The following is a 15,352-nucleotide window of genomic DNA, read 5'->3' on the forward strand; positions in this document are numbered from 1 at the left end:
ATAAACCTGACAGCAACAGATCTAACACAGTGCGTAAGGGACAGTAACAATCTACCATCTAAGAAGGAAACCATCCCTATGACAACCACAACGCGCTCTTGGACCAGCATGAGATACCTGGATGAGGATGAACTTGGTATCAGTCAAACAGAACGCCTCAAGGTAGATTCGCCAAAAAAAGGAGTACTGATCACTAATGTTAGCACGCTGCACCCTTCAATTGATTCCATTGAGTACCTGGGCGATAATACATCTATGGACATTGCCAAAATGAACGAAATTCAACCAATAGATAAAAAGATAGGCCCTAAAAATCTTTCAAAGGCAAATTGACTAAGATCAACTTTTGGCAAGACAACGTGCAACCTTGCCTTGCTAACTTGGAATATTGCAGGTTGGCAAAAGAGGGTTTCTGACCAATCCTTTGCTAAATATATCCAGAGACATGACATTGTGTTTCTCCAGGAGACCTGGAGCACAAGTGAAGTGGAGTTAAATGGCTTTTCTGCGTTCTCCCTCCCAGGTCTTTTAAGTACTAGAGGGGGGCGAGTTAAAGGTGGGTTAGTTACTTTAATCTCAACAAGGCTAAGGGCCATATTTAAAAAACTAGACCCACTAGACCATCTGGCCACAGCTGTGCAAGTACAGTGGAGAACCCACAGCTTGCTGCTGATTAACGTATACCTACCCCCACAAAGAGAGAAAAGACTGATAAGAAATACTTGGGCTCAGTTAGAACAGTATCTTGACAAACTATCAAATCAATTTCCTGATGCCTCTGTAGTGGTGGCAGGCGACCTAAATGCCAGAACTGGACAATCTGATGAGGCTTTGTATGCCCATTTCCATGAAACAGCCCCCATTATAGAGGAAGCCCACTCAATACCAGCTAGAATCTCAAAGGATAAAGGCTGCAATTATGCCGGCTTATGCCTATTACACTTGGTCAACAAGTTGGACTTGGTTATACTAAATGGCCGTACAGAGGGGGAGAAGGTCGGAGAATTCACATTTATATCTAACAATGGCGCCTCCACAATTGATTATATAATTGTGTCGTATGATCTTCAAAACAAAGTTCTGGAATGCAAAGTGGAGGAGCGCTTAGACAGTGACCATCTGCCATTAAGTGCACTCGTAGCTGCGGGAAAGGATTTATCCTGCGCTGAGAAAATCGAACATTCGAGCCCTACAGCTTTGGAGCGCAGATATTCTCGTATCAGATGGACAGATGAACTGCATAAGGAAATTTCAAGTAGGCTATGCTCAAAGGAATTCCTCACTAAGAGAGAAAACCTTAGAACTTCCTCAAGCCATGAATTAAAGATAAATTTATTTCAGGAGTTAATTTCACTCCTTCAAGATTCCCTGAAGGAAAAAAGGAACAGGTCAAGTAGGCAATCCTCAGTATATAAAAACTCCAAACCCTGGTTTGATCAAGAATGTCAGGACATGAAGCTAAACTTACTGAAAAAATACAAGAATTATAGATCTGCCAATTTACCCCAACTCCCCACGGTCTGGTTTGAAGATAAACGAAATTATAAAAACTTGATCAAAAACAAAAAACTCCTGGCACAGAAAAGAGAATGGAAATGCCTAATAGATGCATCCAGAGAGAGAGACTCGGCCACCTTCTGGAGACTGGTAGCAAATGGAGTGCGATCTACCTCCTCAGAAGTGGAGTATACTATACCTGCAGGGACTTGGGAGGCATTTTTCCAATCTTCATATTCAGCTCTGCCTTTGACACAGCCACTAATACAGTGTGCGGCAGGTGATGAGTGGCCTCCGGTGTCGGTTGCGGAGATCAGGAGGCTTATTCAGGCACTCAAACACAGAAAAGCCCCGGGAGCAGATAATATCTCTCCTGAGCTTCTCAAAGCCAATATTGACTGGTGGGCCCCAGTCCTTGCCACCCTATTCACTAGCATAGATCAAACAGCAATAATACCAGAGGACTGGGGATTGGCAATCATCGTTCCCATATTCAAGAAAGGCTGTAAACTTGATCCAGCCAATTACAGACCAATCAGTCTCTTAAGCATCATTAGCAAACTTTATGCAACTCACTTACGTGAAAAGTTTGCGGACTGGCTGGAACAGGAGCACATCCTAAAGGAAGCCCAGGCTGGTTTCAGGGCACATAGATCAACTCTAGACCAAGGACTGGTATTGCAACATCTAGTGGAGAAATACACCTCAAAGAAAGGAGGCTCCCTCTATGTAGCCTTTATAGATTTCAAATCAGCTTTCGATTTGATACCCCGGCACAGACTTTGGGAAAAATTAAATGCCACAAACATCGATAGACGTCTTTTGCTTCTTATCCGTAGACTACATGAAAATACTCGGATCCGTGTTAGATGCGACCGTTATGGGAACCTATCAAAGGAAATCCAAAGTTTCCATGGTGTCAAGCAAGGCTGTGTTCTTGCCCCTATTCTATTTAACTTCTATATAAACTCCTTAGTCGGAAAGATGGAGGAAGCAAGTACTCATCCCCCAAACCTAAATAATATACCAATCCCAGTCCTTTTGTACGCAGATGATGCGGCACTTATTTCCTTCTCTTGTGTGGGTCTAAGAAAACTTTTACGAGCTCTTACAGAGTATTGCGAAGCTGAACACCTAATAATAAATTACACTAAATCAAAAATTATGGTGTTCTCCAAGAGAAAACTCCGACATAAATGGAAAATTAATAACCAACCTATTGAGCAAGTAACATCTTTTAGATATCTTGGAATAATTTTTGATGAGAAGGGATCTTGGTGCCATCAGATTAAGAATTCCATTGTAAATGCGCAAAGATCTTCCAGAGCTATCATAAGATTCTTTTACAGAAAAGGAGGTCAATATGTTCCTGCTGCCTCCCAGGTCTTTGTTGCAAAAATACTTCCACAATTGATGTATGGCACCCAGATATTTAATTGTCAAAAACTCAAGTCCCTGGAATCTGTACAAACTAAATTTTACCGCTCCCTACTAGGGTTACCTACCTGTGTCTCCAACACAGCCATCAGGCTGGAGGTAGGTCAACTCCCTATTAATGCCAGGATATGGATCCTGAAGATTCACTTCTGGCTAAAACTCATATTTTTCCCAGTGGGAGTGGCTCCATTGACTCTACTAGACCCGTTCCAGTCTAAATGGAGATTGTTGCTTTATGAAAAATTGAAGGGCCTGGGGCTTTCCCCACAAGAACTTATAGCCTCAGGTTTTGAAAAGGCTAAAAGGATGGTGAGCCAGCGAATAGGAGATGTAGAGCTTCAGGACCATATGAGCAAGTTAGATAAATATCCAGCTATCCAAGATTATGGAAAAGGGTTTAATCTAACACCATATTTGCTGGATCTACAAATCGCAAAATACAGGCGGGCGTTTACCCTTACCAGATTTGATGTACTGCCATCTGCCTTACTAAAGGGCAGATACGAGGGCACACCCTATGCTGAACGAGTTTGCCCATGTGGTCTGAAAGAGGTGGAAACGGCTTCACATGTGTTGTTACACTGCGACCTTTACGGGGATATTAGGTCACTGTTTATCTCCCCTATCGTTCAGAAATTTCCAGGTCGATCTGAATCTCAGCGGCTGAAAATCCTAGTAGGAGATAAAAACCCAGAAGTAACACTGAAAGTGGCCAAATTTTCTGCGGCTGCGATCAAGCGGAGGGCATTAGCTGTAAAAAAGTAAAAGACTTGACCCCTGGACAAGCCCCCCCCTTTTTAAGTCTATACATATACTGTAGTGCATATATATGTGTGTGTGTGTGGGTGTGTGGGTGTGTGTGCATATGTGTATTGCTTTTATGTATAATTTTACAATTTTTAATTGACACCATTATTCCCTTTGTAAACTATTGTTGTTTTTATGTTTTTTTCTGGTCTATGACCGTAATAAATTTATTCATTCACTCATTCATTCATCCAGTCTCCTCTTCCCGTGGGAAACCAACAGTGCATTTACTGTGGAATGTAAACAACCTGTCTCGTGACAAGCACTTCACTGCACAGAGAAGAAAGCAGAAACCAACAGTATTGCCTTAAGAGAGAATATAATGAAAATGGTGCCAAAGAAGGATAGAACCTTTTTTATGTATGCAACAACAGCAGCAAGAATACTCATCGCAAAGTATTGGAAGACACAAGATTTACCCACCCGGGAAGAATGGCAGATGAAAGTGATGGACTATATGGAACTGGCGGAGATGACTGGCAGAATCCGAGACCAAGGTGAAGAGTTGGTGGAAGAAGATTGGAAAAAAATTAAAGTTTATCTACAGAAACATTGTAAAATTCAGGAATGTTAGAAGGATGTTGGAATGAAGTAATGTGGTATTAGCAGAAATGATACAAAAGATTAGGTAAAAATTGATTTTTTAACTGTTGAAAGATCAGAATGTAATATTATACTACATTAGGATAAACTATTAGGATAAAAACCAAGTTGGAAAGGATTTGCTGGAATACTTAAGTGAACTAGAGTACAAAAAAGGGAGGTGTGAGAAGGTCAGGGAAATAAGTCAATGAAAGATAAGACATGGAAATGTTTTTAACTGCTTTTATTTTTCTGTATTTTGTATCCTTTTTTCATTTTTCTTTTTTTCTTTCTCATTTTTGTAACTTTTTTGAAACTTTAATAAATATTTTTTAAAAAATGAAATAGAGCTAGAATAAGTGCTAGAGCCAAAGACTGAGACAAAGCCTAATAAAGAGCAGAAGCCTGAGCCTGAGCCTGAAACAGTGCTTGATACAGTGCCAGAGCCTGAAACAGAACCAGAGCCACAGCTACAGCCATAGCGCCACAGCCTGAGTCTGCAACAGTGGTTGATACAGCGCCAGAGCCTGAAACAGAGACACAGCCTGAAACAGAACCTGAGCCTGGTTATTAGCATGGCAATTAAAGAAGAGAGAGGCAGAAAGGCTTATAAATAGAGTTAAGTGCGAAGGCAAAATAATAAACAACCCTAAAGAAATAGAGAAACGATAAGGATAAATCTATAAGGAAGGAAATGAAACAAGAAGAAGTTAAAGAACATTTAGAACACAACTGTCTTCCGAAACTTACTAAAGAACAAAAAGAACTGTTGAATGCCCTTATTACATCGTACGAAATTCAAAGAGCAATGTCAGGGAACTGTCATCCGAGGAAAAAGTGGTGGACAGGCTCCAGCAGAATAGGAGAGACTCTGCAGCAGCGGAGGGAACCAGCAGGGGGAGTGCCAGAGTCACTGCGGAGGAAGGGCTCTGGGACACTTCCAGTGGAAACAGTGAAGAGGTTACTAGACCTCCCTTAGGAACTCCATCCCTTCGCCGGAAACTGTCACGCAGAGAGTCACGAAGGCGCATGTCTGTCAAACAACTTTTATGTTGGCGTAAGTTCCGTAGCCGCCCACTGTCAGATTCTACCAGCGACTAGCGGAGTCATGCTTTGGGGGAGCTCCGTTAGTGCCTGGGTTTGGATGACCAGCCAAACCCCAGCGGGATCCAGCTTTTACGCGCAAGCAGCTCATTATCCCATCATAAGCAATTAAGGAAGCAAAGATAGGAAAGCCACCAGGGCCAGATGGCCTACCGGCAATATATTATAAAAAAATTGAGGAATTACTGTCTGACCCATTAAGAAGTATCTTAAAAGACGGAACCATGCCGGATTCTTGGAAAGACAGCCTTATTGCATTAATTCCAAAACAGGGAATGGACAATCTACTTATTAACAACTATAGGCCTATCGCACTTCTAAATAACGATTATAAATTATAGGCAAATATTTTAGCCGAAAGATCAACAAAAGTCTTCCAGATGATGATACACAATGACCAAGCTGGCTTTTTGCCCGGGAGGCACATTTATAGCAACACTAGAAACATTATAAACTTATTAGCGTATTTAGACTTAAGAATAGAAAAGAAGGCTGTCTTAATGGCTATAGATGCAGAAAAGGCTTTTGACAGGGTATTCTGGAAATTTATGAAAGGTCTATTACACCATATGTATTTTGGTATACAGTACAGTATATAAAAGGGATTGAAGCAATATAATCAAAACAAAAAGCTAAAATCATAATCAATGGAAATTTATCACAGGAGTGTGAAATCAGTAAAGGGGTCAGTCAAGATTGCCCACTATCCCCCTTAATTTTCATATTAACATTGGAAGTTTTATGTAAACAAATTAGGGAAGAAAAAGAAATAAAAGGGATTATGCTGGGAAATAGAAGTTACAAAATGAGGGCATTTGCTGACGATTTAATTATAACTACGGAGCAACCAAAACAGAGTTTAAGAAAGGCGTTGGAAAGAATATATGGCTACGGTAAAGTTGCGGGGTTCAAAATGAATTTAAACAAGACAAAACTATTAGTTAAAAATATGTTGCCAGATGAAAAAGCAGAATTAGAACAAATAATACGCATTAAAATCTACCCCCAAATCAAGTATTTAGGATTATGGATAACACCAAAGAATATTAACTTATATGAAGATAATTATACCAATTGTTGGAAAGATATCAAAAGACAGTTGGAGACATGGACAAGGTTAAATTTATCATTCCTGGGCCGTATTTCGGTAATTAAAATGATAGTTTTACCGAAGCTACTCTTTCTATTCCAAACGATTCCAATTACAGGAAAGACCAGCAGTATCAACAAGTGGCAAAAAGAAATTTCTAAATTTTTGTGGAAGGGTAAAAGACCAAGAGTAAAGCTTAAGATATTAATAGATACTGTAGAAAGAGGTGGCTACGGGTTACCGGATTTGAAGCTATATTACGAAGCCTCATGTCTTCTCTGGTTGAAAGATTGGTATTTATTAAAAAAATTGGGATATTTTAGATCTAGAAGGTCATGACACCCGTTTTGGGTGGCATGGCTATCTTAATTATGGGAAAATAAAGACGCATAGGAGTTTTTCAAATCATATAATAAGAAATGCTATATATAAGGTATGGGGAAAATACAAAAGATATTTGGAACAGAAAACCCCAAGATGGAACTCTCCACTAGAAGCAATCGCTGTTTAAAAAAGGAACAAAATCAAAGAGAACTGGATAATCTATAACACAATATTAAGGGGGGAGGAGGAGGTGAATTACTTCCAGGTTGCTTCCAGGTGAATGAAGTGTTCAGACAGGATAAGCAGATAGGTTTTGAAAAGGAGCCTTCAAGATTTGATAGAGAACTACTGAATAGTAAAACCAAAATAATCGCAAAAATCTATAGACTTCTTTTAGACTACGAAGTAATGGATGAGGAGGTTAAGGCTTCAATGATAAAGTGGGCCCAAGATGTGGGCCGTCCAATTATGCTAAAAGATGGGGAAAACTGATGGAATGGAAATTTGAAATTTACAGCCAGCTATAATATAAGAGAGAACATGATGAAAATGGCTCGTAGGTGGTACCTCACTCCTTCCAGATGATCAAGAATGTATAAAAATTTGGCGAATGCTTGTTGGAGATGTGGAGGAAGTAACGGTGACATGAGTATTTTAGATAAAGAGATCCCAAAAAAATCTAAGAGAGGATTATTGTTTTGTGTACATTGCATTGTAAGAATGGAAACAGAGCCAGAGCCACAGCCACAGCCTAAGTCTGAAACAGTCCTTGATAGAGTGCCAGAGCCAGAGCCAGAGCCAGAGCGAGACCCTGAATCAGGGCCAGAGCCAAGCCCTCATTCAGAACCAGAGCCTAAGAAAGAGCCAGAGCCAGAACCAGAGCAATAGCCACAGCCTGAAACAGCCCTTGATAGAGAGCAGTCTGAAACAGCCCTTGATAGAGAGCCAGAATCAAAGAATCAGAATCAGAGTCAGAACCAGATCTTCGGTAAAGACGTGGTCTGGTCTTAGCGCAACTGCTCCTCCCACCCGCGATAACAGAGATTGGGTGTTCCAGTACATACCCCCGTAGGGAACCTGCCCCAGCCATTCTGTTGGCTGAGGACCCCTCCCAGGCAGCCCTGACCCTTTCCCCTTGAAAAGCAAAATACAAACTATACAATAACCTAAAAAAATAGTAAAAGAAAAACAAACCAAGAAACAATTATGCTAAACCGCCCCAACTAAACATTTGTCCCACCCCAGAAAGAAACTAACAACAACAACAACAAACCACCGTTTTTGGCGCAACAGAGACACAGCCAGAGACAGAGTGAGACCCTGAATCAGTGCCATAACCAAGCCCTCATTCAGAAACAGAGCCTGAAAAAGAGCCACAGCCCGAACCAGAGCAACAGCCACAGCCTAGAGCCACAGCCTGAGTCTGCAACAGTACTTGATACAGTGCCAGAGCCAGAGCCAGAGAGAGACCCTGAATCAGAGCGAGACCCTGAATCAGAGCCAGAGCCAGAGCCAGAGCCAGAGGCGGGTCAACCTTGTGTCGGAACCAGTGACCTTCCCAATGCCCAGAATTGATGACATTTTGAGCAGGGTAAGGAAGGGGAAGGTTTTTACCAAGCTGGACCTTCGGGGGGAGTACAATTTGATAAGGATGAGGGAGGGGGATGAATGGAAAACCACCATGTTCACCCCTCTGGGGGCCTTTGAGTACTTAGTTATGCCCTTCGGATTACAATCAGGCTCGGCCTGCTTTCAAGCTTTCATGCACCACGTGTTGGGGTCCCTGCTGTACAAGAATTGCGTGGCTTTCCTAGATGACGTGTTAATCTACTCGGAGAACGAGGAGCAGCATGTTAAGGACGTCAGGGAAGTGCTGAAAAGGCTGCAGGTTTGAATGGACAGAAGAGGCACAGCAGTCCTTTGAAAGGCTAAAGAGGGCGTTCGCTTCGGAAGAGCAGCTCTTACACGTGGATCTGCAGAAGCCTATGAGGCTGGAGACCGACGCGTCAGACAGAGCGGTGGGGGCCGTACTGCTTCAGACGGGAAATCAGTCCGAGTGGAGGCCGTGCGCTTTTTTTTCAAGGAAGCTGAACAAGTCAGAACAGAACTACATGGTGTATGACCGGGAACTGCTTGCAATTCATGAAGCTTTTCGACGCTGGAGACATTTTTTTTAAAAAATTATTTTTTATTGCTTTTTAACATACATATCATACATATCACAAACATACTTACACAGCCAAGAAAAAAGGAAAAAAGAAAAAAAAGAAAAACGAAACATGTAATACATAAAAACATAGGCAACTCAACTTACATTGACAAACACTCATCGACTTCCCTTTATCTCGATTTCGGAATAAAGTTATCATATTTTTTATCTGCAGTGTCTCATTTTTCAAGCAATTTTTACGTAGTAAGCGTTATCTCATACCTACTGTGAATTTTTCAAATATATATTTGTTTTTTATCAACATTTTTATTTTCCTTTTATTTCTGATTCCATATATAACTTAAATTTATCCCATTCATTATTAAATTTTGTACTTTTTTTATTTCTTATTTTCTGTGTCAATTTTGCCAGTTCTAAATAGTCAAATAGTTTAGATTGCCACTCTATTATCGTTGGGATTTTAGACGTCTTCCAATACTGTGCTATGAGGGTTCTGGCAGCCACTGCTGCATATTGAAAAAATGTTTTATCTTCCTTTTTAATTTCTTCGCCAATTATCCCCAGGAGGAAAGCTTCAGGTTTTTTGCTAAAGGTGTATTTGAGGACTTTTTAAAATTCATTATAGATAGATTCCCAAAATTTTTAAAGTGTCTCACATGACCACCACATATGTATAAAGTCGCCCTCCTTACTCTTGCATTTCCAACACATTTTATCACCTGTTTTATAAATTTTATCCAATTTTACCGGCGTCATGTACCATCTGTACATCATCTTATACATGTTCTCCTTGAGTGTTGTACATGCCGTGAAGTTCATACCTTTACACCATAAAGCCTTCCATTTGTCAAATTCTATATTATAACCCAAGTCCACTGCCCACTTCACCATCACCTCCTTCACTTCCTCATCTTTGGTGTCCCACTCAAGTAACTGGTTATACATTTTTGATAATAATTTTGTTCTTCCTTCTATTATTTCAATCTGAAATCTAGATTTCTTCTCATTTATCCCAATCTTTTTATCTTCCGTCCACATGGAGTTAATTTGGTGATATTGAATCCAGCCAGTCAACTTGTTTTTTATTTCTTCATATGGTCTGATTCTCCACCCGGATTCATTTCTAACTAATAGATCTTCATATGTCCATCTTTTCCCTTCAGTGTTTATTTTCTTTTTTGTCAGTATATCGATTGGTGATAACCACCAGGGGGTTTTCTGTTCCAATAATTTTTTATTCCTTTCCCACACTTCTAACAGTGGCCCTCTAATAATATGGTTAGAAAAATCTTTATGTTTCTTTCCATTATCCTGCCACAGATAGTCATGCCATCCAAATCTTAAGTTAAAACCCTCTAGATCTAACAAATCTTTATTTTTAATGACAATCCATTCTTTTACCCAACAAAGGCATGCTGCTTCATAATATAACTGTAAATTTGGGACAGCAAATCCCCCCCTGTCTTTTTGGTCTGTGAGCAATTTGAATTTAATCCTTGGTCTTTTTCCTTGCCAAATAAATTTAGAAAGTAGTCTCTGCCAATCTTTAAATAGTGAAACTCCCCTAATTATCGGTAAATTTTGGAATAAAAAGAGTAATTTTGGTAATAGATTCATTTTGATCGCAGCCATTCTCCCCAACCAAGAGAGGTGTATTCTGTTCCAAGTATCCAAGTCCTTTGTTATTTCTTTCCATGTGTTCTTGTAGTTATTTTCAATCAGATTTATGTTCTGCCTCTAGGTCCCAGCTCACAGAGGGCTGCCTCTAGGTCCCAGCTCACAGAGGACCAACGCTAGTCAGTAATAACGTACAAAAGTCTTTATTGACGATTAGTTTCCACTTCCAAACCGCAGCGTGCAGCTCTACGTCTAGAAGCTAGACCGGCGAAGCTCCATCTGAGTCTCCGCCCCCTGTACACCAGTTTAAGACTCTAGCCTTACTCCACCTCTTCCGTTGCTCTTTCCTCCTCTGGGTCCTTCTGCCCCCTGGGGTTTCCTCCTTTCTGGACTCTTCTGACGCTGACCCCCCTGATTCTTGCCCCCCCTTTCGGCGGGCTTTAGGACCTGGCTCCCTATCCGGCCTATCTGCTGTGCCGCTCGCCTGTACATTTGAACTTGGCGCGCGCGCCCAGCCGGCAACCTTCCTCTCGACCGTTTCCCCGCTCTCCGATGGAGGCGTGGTCAATCCTGACTCATCTCCTCTCGCTGGTGGTGGGAACACTGGTCCCGATGCCTGGGATTCCTCCCCCCCACTGCGCTCTGGTGGGGAAGCTGGTCCTGATTTCCAACTGCTGCTCTGGGAGTCCCCGCTGGCCCCTTCCTTCTGGGGTGTCCCCCTTGGCACCCCCCTTGCCCTGGCCATTGGCGCTCCCTTCTGCGAGTCTTCCGATCGGCGCCAGCGTTAATGGCGGTCCTTGCTTCAAGCTCTGAAGCAGGACTGCTCCGTGAGTTCGGGTCTGACCCGCTACGGCGAGCGGGGGACCCCTAAAATCACAGGTGCTGAAGCCTGTGAGCAAGGAGATTCGGTGGGCACCTTTGCGCCCCCCGGTATCGCGAAAGAGCCTTTTTAAAGGCTCCGGAGCGGCATCGGGTGTGAGCGCGGTGCTGAGGATCGCAACCCAGCCCACGGAGCGAAGCCGCGTCGCCATTGACGGAGAGCGCCGATTCCTTCCTGAAACTACCGATTGGCAACAACACCCGTGAGTAAGATCGACAAATAAAGTGAACGGGACTTTAAAAATTAAGAAGATTAGGCTGAAAACGGGTCAGGCAAAAATTAAGGAAGTCTGCCTCCCGGAACTGCATGACTGACTGAGCAACGAAAGGAGTAAGCTGTGTTTAAAGGGAACGTATTTATGCTGTTTAATTTCGTTAACCTGACATCGAAAGAGGACCTCCCCCCTATTGAGCAGGAGAGGGGGGAAGAAAACTGATTTGATTTTATCTGCTCGAAGAAAGGAGTTTAGAAACGGAAACTTTCCACTGTCTACACCTCTGGCCAGGCTGCCGGGGCAGTGAGCGCCTGGGAGTGAACTGTCAAACTAGCTGGTGGATACAAAGTAAGATTTATCTGAGATAAAATAACGGGACTTTAGTGGACACAAACTGTAACATCTGAAATTGCAACAAAGTAGGGTCTTTACTTGGACTTTCACTTTTGGAACTTTGCATGGCTACGTCTTGCCCTGTTTCTTTGTTCTTGTATTGGATACAATGTACTCCCTCTAGAGGTCTAAAAGAGAGACTGTCGTATTGAGGCAGAAATAGTGGGATTTTCCACTTGCAGCTGTTCCTGTGGGAACGACCTTGAGATATGAGCGGTCCACTGGATGAAATATCAACAAGATCCAAAGCAAAGCAAGCTCAAAAGAAAAGAGGCTCCACATCAGGAGCATCAGCTGCACAGGAAAGAGCAACAACAGTATCAATGGATTCCATGACACAGGCCTTACTCAGGATAAATGAATCCTTAGAAGCACTCACCAAGCAGTCCACAGAGAATTCTAAAAAATTGACAGAACTGACAACAAGACTGGATTTGAACACAACGACAATATCGTCTAACACAGATTCTATAAATCGTCTAATCCAGGAAAGTACAGAAACAAGGAGAATAGCCGAGAGCGCTAAGAGCACGGCCGAGGAAACTAAAGGGAAATTTGTTCCCATTGCAAAGAAAGTATATGAACATGATGCAGCCTTGGCTCTTATGGAACTGGAGAGGAAAGGCAAGAATTTGAAATTGAGATTGGTACCTGAGGAGGAAGAGGACAAGCTTGGGGAATTTCTTACAGACAAGTTCCAAGAATTTTGGAGTGATGAGTTAGAGGGAGAGGAAGAGGACTTCGCAATAACTACAGCCTTCCGGATTGGCAGAAAGCAAGGCAAGAAACCAAGGGATTGCTTAATTACCCTTAGATCCAAGGAAGAAAGAGACAAAATATTGAACCTACACTTCCAGAAGGCACTGGTTATTAAAAATTCCCAAATACAGATCTTTAAAGATATTCCCAGATATTTTTTAGAGGTGAGAACACAATTTAAAGACTTAGTTGACCTACTGAAACAAAACAACATTCAATTCAGGTGGGAATTCCCACAAGGGCTGTCCTTCAACTTCAAAGGGAAGAAAATCAAAATAAAAACAATTCAAGACAAAGAACATTTTTTGGAGAGAAACTTTGAGGACTTTCAGAAAGGAACCGTGAGAGAGAGGGAAATACCGGACATTGCAAACCTATCGTTTGGATTGAACCCAGCACCGACTGACGAGGAACAAGAACTTGGAGCAGTGGGTGGGGAAAATACCCAATAACAAAAATGTCCCTGCAACTTCTGAGTTGGAACTGTAATGGTCTAAACCATCCCCGAAAACGAGATCAAGTCTTTCATATATTAAAGAAAGAACAGCTAGACATAATTTGTTTGCAAGAAACCCATATTGCCAGGATACACAGGAAACTTTTGATAAATAAGAGATTAGGACTGGAATTTGTTTCCTCAGACAAAGTTAAGAAAAGAGGGGTGGTGATCTACGCCAAGGAAAAATGGGAACCAAAAATGATCTTTAAAGATGATGAAGGAAGATACCTGGCAGTAGAAATTCAAATTCAAGGAGAAAAGATTTTAATTGTTGGAGTGTATGCACCCAATGAGGGGAAGGCAGAGTTTTTCAAGAAGTTGCATGAGACTTTAATGGACTTTATGGACTTTAAAATTATATTGATGGGCGATTTCAACGGAGTTGTCTCCACAAATATGGACAAAGCACAAAGACAAGTAATATCTAAGGACGGGAGACTACCAAAGACTTTCTTTGAACTGACTGACACCATGGACCTGATCGATATTTGGAGAACAAGGAACCCTCTGGAAAGAGAGGGGACCTTCTTCTCTGAAGCAAAAATGACCTGGACTAGAATTGATCAAATTTGGATTTCTAGCAATCTGGCACCAAGAGTGAAAAAAACAGAAATCTGCACAAAAACCTGTTCCGACCATAATGCAGTTAAGATGGAAATGAAATTAACAACGGCTGGAACCTTTAGATGGAGAATGAATGACACCCTATTTAGAGATGAAGAAATCTACCAAAAGGCCCCAAAAATATTGAAGGACTACTTTGAGATAAATTTGAGAACGGAGGTGGAAAAAAGAATAGTATGGGACGCAAGTAAGGCCGTGATGCGTGGATTCCTAATTCAGCAGAATTCTATAAAGAGGAAGAAACAAAATGAGAGGAAGGAAAAGATTTTGAACCAGATAAAAGAAGGAGAGAAGAAATTGAGATCTAAACCAAAGTCTCATGAGATTTTAAGAGAAATAAAATATTATCAGACGCAATACATGGAATTGATGAATCAAGAAATAGAATGGAAGATAAAGCAAATGAGGCAAAAGACATTTGAATCGGCAGATAAATGTGGAAAACTGCTGTCATGGCAACTGAAAAAGAGACAAAAGCTAAACACTGTGACATCCTTGGAAATAGATGGGAAACTTATTAACAAACCAAATGAAATAAGTAACTGCTTTCAAAGTTTCTTTAAAAAAATGTATGCACAAGGGCCTACAAACGAACAAGAAATAGAGGAATTCGTCAAAAAATATGGATTATCAAAGATTTCAGAACAAAACAAAAGGATTTTGAATGAAAAAATTACAGAACAAGAAATAGAGGGTGCCATCCAGAATAGGAAATTGGGGAAATCACCAGGACCAGACGGTCTGACTGCGAAATACTACAAAGCTCTTAAGGAATGGTTAATACAACCATTGAAGGAAGTATGCAATCAAATATTAGAGGGGGAAAAGGCTCCTGAATCGTGGAAAGAAGCATTCATCTCACTTATACCGAAGACAGAAACTGAGAAACATCAAGTTAAGAACTACCGCCCTATATCACTCTTGAACGTGGACTATAAAATCTTTGCAGACGTTTTGGCGAAAAGATTTAAGAGAGTTTTGGTGGAGGAGATTCATAAGAATCAAACAGGCTTTCTCCCAGGGAGACACATGTCAGATAATGTGAGGAACATTATAGACATTTTGGAGTTGCTGGAGGTGGACATTAACAGAAAGGCAGTTTTAATATTTGTGGACGCGGAGAAAGCCTTTGACAACATTTCTTGGAATTTCATGAAGAAGAATCTCCATGGGATGGGGGTAGGCCAAGGGTTTGAAAATGGTATAGGTGCAGTATACTCTGAACAAAGAGCTAAACTAATTGTGAACAATGTGGTAATGGATGAAATACCAATAGAGAAAGGGACACGACAGGGATGCCCTATATCTCCTCTACTTTTTATATCTGTCCTGGAGGTTTTGTTAAATATGATAAG

The sequence above is a fragment of the Podarcis melisellensis genome, assembly GCF_964234715.1.
Source record: "Podarcis melisellensis genome assembly, chromosome: W".
NCBI lineage: Eukaryota > Metazoa > Chordata > Lepidosauria > Squamata > Lacertidae > Podarcis > Podarcis melisellensis.